Here is an 8269-nt window from a genome sequence, read left to right as displayed (position 1 = left end):
AAAATCATAATAGAGTCAGGGCGTAATGCCCTTTAGATGAGAGAAGAAAAAACCTTTTAGCAATGACCGCGAGAACTAACAATGGAGGCTCACCCCACGGGCGAGCGACTGGTGGGTTTGGCAGTCTTTCTTTGCTCCCCGCGAAACGTTTGCCCCACACTTGTTCAGGGGATTTTGTGAACCGTGCCTTCTATGCTTTTGGAGTAATGATTATTAATGTCAACCTTATATTTTCCTTTCATACACATAAAACTTGTATGTTATTGATCACTTGGATATTTCTTAACATAACCAACTTTTCATTTGTAGACCGTGCCCCCGGATAGCTTAGTTGGTATACCATTAGGCTTCTAACTTATCGGTCCAGGGTTCGAGTCCCTGTCTGGGCTGTTGCAATTTTTAAAATTTTGTCATCGGTCTTTTGCAAAAGGCTCTTTACATAGCACACTCTGCATTTGTAATTTTCAAAAGATTTCTCTTAGCTCCTGATATAGTACAAGTCGAAGTCTAGTTAGTGTTGAGGTGTAAGTGCTTCTGGTACATGTAGTTACTTGAAATAGAAAAAAATTGGTTATATTAAAGTCAAACTGATTATTTTTCTTTTGTAGGAACCGTGTATTGGTGAAGATTTCCCTTGCTTTTGTAGTACTTTGCGCATATTTTGAAGACATTGTGTGTGTATATATATATATATGTATAATGTGTATATATATATATATATATATATATATATATATATATATATACACCCAACAAAATCACTAAGCATTGCAGTCTACTAGAGATACACATAAAAAAACACAAGATGGAACCAGAAAGTCGCTACAACATTGATAACAACATGGATGTCGTTATTCGAGGTACTTTCACCGACACTAAATTGATTTTGAATCATGAGGAAAATTACATTATCTTAGATAGAATAGAGTACCCGGAATGCGTCTACAGATCAGATAAAATCTACAAAAGTTACATGGAAGCACTCGCCACACATACAAATGTGCCGGACCAGACGAAATCCCTGTGCATATGCGGAGAACTTTACATTGTCTTCAATGGGTGCGGAAGAAACATATCAGTGGAAGTCAGCAACGCCACCGGAGAAGCCACACTAAATTTTGAACAGTGGCGAAAATTTCTCTCTTACCACGAAACCCTCATGGAGGAATTCCAGCGTCGGCTAAATCGTAATGACTATGTGACTTTCGCTTTTTGGTAGTCTACTTTTCGTGTACATAAATCTGATATATTCTTGAATAAAAATAAACTTTTGAAAAATACTGCAATTGTTTCATTTGAATCCTAAATGAATATGTAAACTGAAAAAAAAACAGGTACAAGTCAACATTATTTCTCGATGTAAAAGGTTCTTGCCGTATAATAAGGCACTGGAGTCTGGACTTACGACCAGTAAAATTCTCTGTAAGGTTCGTGTGATTAACAAATAAACATGTTATAGAGCCTAAGCATAAAGTTTCAATAAGTGGAATTTAGTCCTGACGGTAGTAAAAATAAGCCTCGTATGATACAGTATAACAGACACAAATAATCCCTGGTATTAAATCAAACACTCAAGAAAGTCAGTAGTTCTTGAAAAAAAAGCCTATAAGGCTAAATAACAACATAGAAAACAATTATTTTTCACAAATCTTTTATTATTTGCACTAAAATACATTACATATTGATAATTTTAGTATTGCACCAAGATACAAGTCTTTGTACATTTCTGAATGCACAGCCTTGTTCTCATGGCCGTATTTAGAGGGGAGGGTTTCTAGGGTTCAAACCCCCCCCGAAACTTCTGACATGTTGGATTAATGGAAGTTCAGAAACCAAAATCTGTAACAAATTTTCAATTTATTTTTTCGAAGCATCACAAAAATACAAGGAGACAATGTTGAAACGATCGAGCTAGAATTTTCATACATTTGTAATTCTGAAAGTTGAGTGAAACAGGATTTATTCTCAGAATCGTAACCAACCCGCGACCCCTCCATTTTCACTTCTGCTGTTATCTTTCCAGTGTTGCTCCTGCGCCACAAGGAATATAGACTGAAGATTCACTTATGATTGTCCCAAAATTCCCTTTCCAGCTTTTAAATTTCCTGTCCGATAAAGTTGAAAATCCCCCTTGATAGGAGTTCAAACCTAGGATCTCCAGTTTCGTAGCGCTACGTTCGCGATTGAGGTTACAATCCATGCACCAGGCTAAGTTTTTAAAAATAATAACTGCTTCCACACTTTTCAAAATTCCAAAAATGTAATTTTAAAGTTAAACAACAAAAACTTTATGACTAAAATTTCCATCTAACTTTTAAAGCTTTTTCTTGAAGGTATCTAAAGTTTAATGACGAAGTATAATAATTGTGCATTTCAGTACACACTGTATGAAACGTAAAAAAACAAAAAGAAACTTGTGCTGGTTATTCACTCATCTGCTGGATTGAGTAAGCCCCCCTCAAGGATATAACAATAATATAATAATAATAATTATTAGTATTATTATGGAAAAAAATTGTTTTATTATTATGAAATTTTAATAATTATTGTACAATTATTGTTATTATTTCTATTATTCAAATTTCTGGCGATGCCCATGGGAACAATTATGAATGAACCCCCCCCCCGAAACTTTTTCCTGCCTACGGCCGTGCTTGTTCTGATGGAGGCGAAGTATCAGAATGATACTTGCACAACCCTCCTTGAAACATATACAAATTTCTAAGCGAAGGACAGTTTGCACTTTACAAATCTACAATATTATAAATATTGAACAAATCTTTGAGAAGTTTGGATTTTTCTCCTCCCTTGCAATAGAAAGTTGAACCTTGACAGTTCAAATTTCTAATTACACTCCGAACATAGTACACTTCACATCCCAGAGGAGTATCGTACGATAATGCATGAATATTTTCTTTCACCCATTGGAATTCATTATTGTCTTTGAAATATTCTGGCACTCTTACAAGAGCATAATACACAGTATCCAAATTTGTAGAAGTAACACACGTCTCACGCAATATAAATTTATTATTGTACATAAAACCTTGCGCATCAATAATATATTGCGCCATTTTCACTTTAGATATTTACAAATATTGTTTGTTAACCCTGGGCAAGCGCCGCTTCACGTATAGGGGCTATAAGAGTTTTTACTAGTTCGAAATCATTTGAAATTTCACACAACACACTGTAAAAGTCTCTGCATCCTGTCGATTCCTCCTGTGCCTTCAAAGCATCACCTACATCTTCATGGTTAGCAAGATAAAAATCAAAAATATGACTTGTATTGTCCGGATCCTGCAGATAACATTGGATTCTTTCGCACATCCACTCTACACAATTCTGGCATTCATTCACTCCGCATTCCTCTTGGCAAATTATAAAACAATCGGAGAGTTGAACTTCATCTTTACCGCGCACATCCTCGCACTCGTAAAAATTTTTAATAACGCATTCGTGGGCTAGTTGGTTGCCTTCATTTGAATAACAGCCCCAGCATGTAATGTACGTGTAAGGAGTATACTTTTTCAAAGCCTCCAGAACACAATCCTTATCGATATAATCGAAGAAACATGGACATATAAGCACCAAATCGCTCATCTCCCTGGGGACCTGCTCAATATCGTCAGTTTTCACTATTCGTTTCTTCCAAACGAATAATTATCGGCCCTTCAGTTCTTTGCAGAGTACTTCAGAACTGCTTCTCAGAAAGAACCTGAAACAATAACAATTATTTTCTAATATTTTTGTATAATATTTTTTTAAAAAAAACATCGCAGTGACAAAAGATTGGGGGTCCCCGACTACCTGCGTTGGGATATCAATGGAAACCTCCCGGCCTAGCATGGCAAAGCGCCTGAAATATCTGCTCCGTTCACCAGCCACTGAAAAAAGAGGCTCGCCCGCGCCAATTTGATTCCATATGTTGTGAGCAGTCTCACAAAACAAGGTCGGATCAGAATGTGGGTAATCATAGTAAATAACAACCCTCTCGCAAAAGTTGTAATATGCGTTAATAATATCATCTGGAGAAGTGTAAGCACATCGCGCTGCGACGCCAAGGGTCCCGGGTTCGAATCCCGGTCGGGCTTGCTTGTTTGTGAATGTCCATTCATCAATTTCATCATTTCATCACTCATCCCCATCTTCGCAAATTAGCCAAGAGGCACAAGACGCGAAGTAAAATAAACTAAATCAAATCAAATCAAAATCAAATGGAGAAGTGTAAAATCCATGGGTAAAATAGGTTAAATTGGATTCGGCAGTACTCACCGCACTGATGTTGGACCTGGAGCTGGAAGCCATTCTTCGTACGTACGTAGAATTCAGAGAGAGAAAGTGACAAAACCTGGAACAATAACAATACATATTGTTAGTGTTATTTTCTAGTATTCTTTGTATAATATTTTCAAAAATAATGTAAAACACTTAAACTTTGTTTCCATGGCAGCTAAAAAACAACTTGAAATAAAGAATAGTACGCGAAAGAAGATACTTACCAAGTTAAAAAAGCCTTTAGTTGCACTGTAACAACTCAGTCACGCTAAAAATCAGCACGTCTTTCAAGCCAAATACTTGAGAACACTCTTGGACCGCTTCGTCTTCCGTTCGTTATTTATAGATTCTTAGACAAAAGGCCCATAATATATGAATATTATTTTTCATTGCTCTTCTCTGATTGGTTGATTCATTTATTAAAAACCTTCTCTCATTGGATAATATTTTCTAGCCTTTACCCAGGACCCTTCGAGCTCCTCAATTATACCAAATATAACTCACCACCGACGCCAAAATGGCCGGTCGTGACGTCAACGGCGTCTGCAAACCACGCATAAATAGCCAAAAATTGGATTAGAATAGCGAAAAACGTGTCCTGAAAACGCATTAACTTCAAGTTCCCACGAGTGCCTGAATCAGACTTGACTTATATCCGGGCGTAACACGTATAAGAAAAAAATAAACTGGCTTAGAATAGGCCGGAACTGAGTTCCTTGGGTTAGAATAGGGCGGAACCGGGTACGATAATAGTATCTATTATGCTCTAATGGAAAACCCTTAAAACCACGCTCCACGTCTGTATAAATCATCCGTGACTCATATCCGGCTGAAACACATATATAAAGTACAACAATAGTGTTAGGTTAGGGTAAAAACTAACTCCATAATAGTGCCTTTTGTACATTAATGGAAAACCATTAATTCCAATCTCCGTCGTCGGCATAAATCATCCATGAGTCATAGCCGGCTGTAACGCACATATAAAGTACAACAATAGGGCTAGGTTAGGGTAAAAACGGGATACATAATAGTATATTTTGTGCACTAATGGAAAACCATTAATTCCAAACTCACACGTGTGCATGAGTCATCGATGACTCATCTCCTCCACCCCGACACGTGGCGCTTGATTAATTAACAATAGCGTCACACTCGATAATGACTAAAAAAGCCATTAATCATAATTAAAAATGACAGAAAATCGATTAAAACAGCCGGGAAGTATTTTCAATTCTACTCTTTTCCGTCAATTTGTTTAACCGCAACGATGAGAACGCATGGTTAATTTAGTATGTATCTTCTCTAACATCACATTTCTTCCCACTTTTGGCTAATCGCTACAAAGAAGATGAATGACTACAAGCAGTATTTGAAGTCGGGGTGCAGGCGGACCCCCCCCCCCCACACACACACACTACCACCACTACCAACAAGCACAATCTAAGTATCACCCAACCTGCCACGATACGAGACGAACTTTTTCTTCTGTCCCATCTCATTTCGAAAACATTCACTTGCCCTGTCCCATCTCATTTCGAAAACATTCACTTGTCCTGTCCCATCTCCTTTTATGAGACGAGACGGAAAATGTCTCGTATCGTGAGCAACACTAACATCAACAATAGAAGCATCCCCCTAGGTGTCCCCAAAGTCTCGAGCAAACATCCTCCCATGTAACAATTTCCATTTCAATGAAATGTCACTCAAAGGGAACAGTCATGCCCAGGTCGAGAGTCAAACCTGGAACATGCGACTTCCTCAGATAAATCATGAATTTTGTGTATAATAATTACAACGCCAGTTCATTCCTGGTAATTCTGAATCTGCGGTTTGGTTTGCATATACATATAAGCAGGATAATATTCAGTTTTCGAGGGCTCGTACCGTTGAAACGAGGAGTCAAAAAAAATATTAAGAAAGGTATTTTTTTTTGTATTTATAATGATAAGCCTTTGCATACGTTGTTAATTCTATATTTTTCGAGACTTGAGACGAGAACGAGAATTGCCCTCCCAAACCGAGACGGATGTTTATAAATCGAGACGAGACTGTCAATGAGACATTTACAAATAAACACGAAATAGACATTTACAACTCTCAACGAGAACGAGACCAAGGCTGCCATGTCTCGTCTCGATGGGATCCTTAGTGGTGAAGTTGTGAACCAACCAATTAATGCGTTCGGGGTAACGAGATGAGGCGGATTTTTTCGTAGTACAAAATTCAAAATATATCGTACGATTTCAGTATGGGATATTGTTATGCACATGGGCGTATATATAGTTCACGTGGGAGGGGGGGGGGTGGATCAACTTTTGGGATGATTACGGTTGCTTTATTTCGTAAGTGAAAATCCAGGACACTGCTGGCCGGAAGCTTGTTGGGGAGCAGGGGGTGCTGAACCCGACAAAGTTGTGTGTATGTAGTCACGAAGTCACGCTAGTATTGATACTTTTCAGTTCATCTTGTGTCACTGCGTTTTTAAAAACTAAATATATTTAAGATGACTCGAGGGGAAAAAAATAACTGACTTGACAGTCTCAATGCAGTTTCTTATCGCAGAAATTTTGAAACTATCATGAAATTGCAGACATTTGGTCTGTAGTCCCATCTCGTGTGTGGAATTACGTCTTACGTCTCTAATTTAAGACAATAAAATAAGTCCGAAGAAATTTTTATGAACAAGCGGATGAACAGGTAACTCTGATAATTTTACTGAACCAAGGGGGGGGGGGGTGGACCCGTTGAACCCCACCTTGAATACGCCCTTGGTTATACACATTATTTCCTTGTAATAATTATACGTAAACTAAGTATTAATATGTACTGTACAACTGATGTAATCTTCTTGCCCAAAAATATTTGATCATAACTTGCGCAACAGAATTGAAACACAAACTGAAATTGCTTTATGGAAAATGAAGTAAAATAGGCTTTATAAATAGAGTGAAGAATGTGAAAATTCTTATTTTGCACTACATAGGCTACGGTAAATTTCGATAAATATAAGTTTAAAATATATATATTTTTGAAAGTTTGGTCAGCAACCAATTTTACAAGCAATATTTTTCGCATGACCTGAGAACACGCACACAGCAGAACCCTTTCATTTATCTTGCACGTGAGCAGCAGGGATATTTCATGGAAGAATGATCATTACAAAGCATAGCTTTCCATTCCACTATCGCTCCTTCTTCCATTATTTAAATCTGTACAGATTTGTAAAACTGCTGCACATGTTCGCTCACCGTGGGCTACCCGCAGTAATCTGGACGCTCGAAGAGGACGACAAACGAGCTCTCTCTATGTCGTGGCGTATTAACATGGCGGCGGCGTGTTTTCAGCGCAACGCTAGCCTCGAAACTTTGGAAGTCTCGTTTCTGCCTTAAACTGGACGCAGAGAAACGCGAGAACTTGCAGGGGTCATTTTCCAGGGTGTAGTTTTTAAAATTGTTGTAAAAAAATGAGTTGAAATGTCCATTGTTTGTTCCCTATCTCATGTAAGGTGCGTTGCAAAATGATAAGAACGAATCATAAAGTAAGTAGGACACGTTTACTAAGGTACAGGTACAGGCACACAGCACATTACAATGTTCACGTAATGTACAGAAAGAGAAAACTTGTTGACCAGAAGTCATGTGCAGGCAAGGAGAAGGTACAAAGCAACGAACCTTAAAAGTGATCACGTTTACTGTTGCAAAATGATAAGAACGGCATCCCAGACCTGCTTTAATAGCCAATACACGAACCATGGCAGCACACCATTTTGAAGACCCGATCACACATGCTGTCCATTAGCATTTTCAATAGATTAGCATCAAGGGCATCCCATGCAGCAACGATAGCATTCCTCAGGTCATGAACGTTGTTGTACTGGGTTCCATTGGCGTACACTGAACGGCACAGAAGACCCCACAGGTTTTCCATGTGGTTAATGCCAGGCGAAATCGCAGGCCAATCAATGACATGCACATTCCTGTCCAGAAAC

General features: G+C 38.2%; 1 non-coding gene across 1 annotated transcript; it reads left to right on the top strand.

Annotated features, from left to right (window-relative positions):
* Window positions 1-314: 314 nt before the first annotated feature.
* On the top strand, window positions 315-389 carry TRNAR-UCU (transfer RNA arginine (anticodon UCU)). The gene has a single exon. It is a non-coding gene; the product is annotated as a tRNA-Arg (tRNA).
* The last annotated feature ends 7880 nt before the right edge of the window (window positions 390-8269 follow it).

This window comes from Lepisma saccharinum, chromosome 13, assembly GCF_977018435.1.
Source record: "Lepisma saccharinum chromosome 13, izLepSacc3.1, whole genome shotgun sequence".
NCBI lineage: Eukaryota > Metazoa > Arthropoda > Insecta > Zygentoma > Lepismatidae > Lepisma > Lepisma saccharinum.
This window is presented reverse-complemented; position numbering and strand designations above follow the sequence as displayed.